This window comes from Arachis ipaensis, chromosome B9 (assembly GCF_059453495.1).
Source record: "Arachis ipaensis isolate K30076 ecotype BB chromosome B9, ASM5945349v1, whole genome shotgun sequence".
Taxonomy (NCBI): Eukaryota; Viridiplantae; Streptophyta; class Magnoliopsida; order Fabales; family Fabaceae; genus Arachis; species Arachis ipaensis.
The window spans coordinates 30,397,081-30,398,309 of NC_142444.1; the positions used below are offsets into that span (position 1 = coordinate 30,397,081).

Consider the following 1,229-nt stretch of genomic DNA (forward strand, 5'->3'; position numbering starts at 1 on the left):
TCCTTTTGGATTTTCTTCTGTATTGCTTGGGAGAGTACTAGGAGGGATTTCAGTGATCCTTTTACTCAGCTGGCCCACTTGTGCTTTCAAATTTCTAATGGAAGACCTTGTTTCATTCATGAAACTCACAGTGGCCTTAGATAGATCAGAGACTAAATTTGCTAAGCTAGATGGATTCTGCTCAGAATTCTCTATCTGTTGCTGAGTGGATGATGGAAAAGGCTTGCTATTGCTAAACCTGTTTCTTCCACCATTATTAAAGCCTTGTTGAGGCTTTTGATCCTTCCATGAGAGATTTGGGTGATTTCTCCATGATGGATTGTAGGTGTTTCCATATGGTTCACCCATGTATTTTAACTCTGCTATTGCAGGGTTCTCAGGATCATAAGCTTCTTCCTCAGAAGATGCCTCTTGAGTACTGTTGGATGCAACTTGCATTCCATTCAGACTCTGAGAAATTATATTGACTTACTGAGTCAATATTTTATTCTGAGCCAATATGGCATTCAAAGTATCAATTTCAAGAACTCCCTTCTTCATAGGCGTCCCATTACTCACAGGATTCCTCTCAGAAGTGTACATAAACTGGTTATTAGCAACCATGTCAATGAGTTCTCGAGCTTCTGCAGGCGTTTTCTTTAGGTGAATGGATCCACCTGCAGAAGTATCCAATGACATCTTTGATAGCTCAGATAAACCATCATAGAATATATCCAGGATGGTCCATTCTGAAAGCATGTCAGAAGGACACTTTTTGGTCAGCTGCTTGTATCTTTCCCAAGCTTCATAGAGGGATTCACCTTCTTTCTGTCTGAATGTTTGAACATCAGCTCTAAGCTTGCTCAGCTTTTGAGGAGGAAAGAACTTGGCTAAGAAAGCCGTGACCAGCTTATCCCAAGAGTTCAGGCTGTCTTTGGGTTGAGAGTCCAACCATATTCTAGCTCTGTCTCTTACAGCAAAAGGGAAAAGCATGAGCCTGTAGACTTCAGGATCTACTCCATTAGTCTTAACAGTATCATAGATCTGTAAGAATTCAGTTAAGAACTGAAAAGGATCTTCAGATGGAAGTCCATGAAACTTGCAGTTCTGCTGCATCAGAGAAACTAACTGAGGTTTCAGCTCAAAATTGTTTGCTCCAATGGTAGGAATGGAGATGCTTCTTCCATGTAAATTGGAATTAGGTGCAGTAAAGTCACCAAGCATTCTCCTTGTATTATTGTTGTTGGGTT

At 40.6% G+C, this 1,229-nt stretch overlaps 1 non-coding gene across 1 annotated transcript; it reads left to right on the top strand.

Annotated features, from left to right (window-relative positions):
• The first annotated feature begins 732 nt into the window (after positions 1–732).
• On the top strand, positions 733–840 carry LOC148544159 (small nucleolar RNA R71). Its single transcript, XR_015901103.1, has one exon. It is a non-coding gene; the product is annotated as a small nucleolar RNA R71 (small nucleolar RNA).
• The last annotated feature ends 389 nt before the right edge of the window (positions 841–1,229 follow it).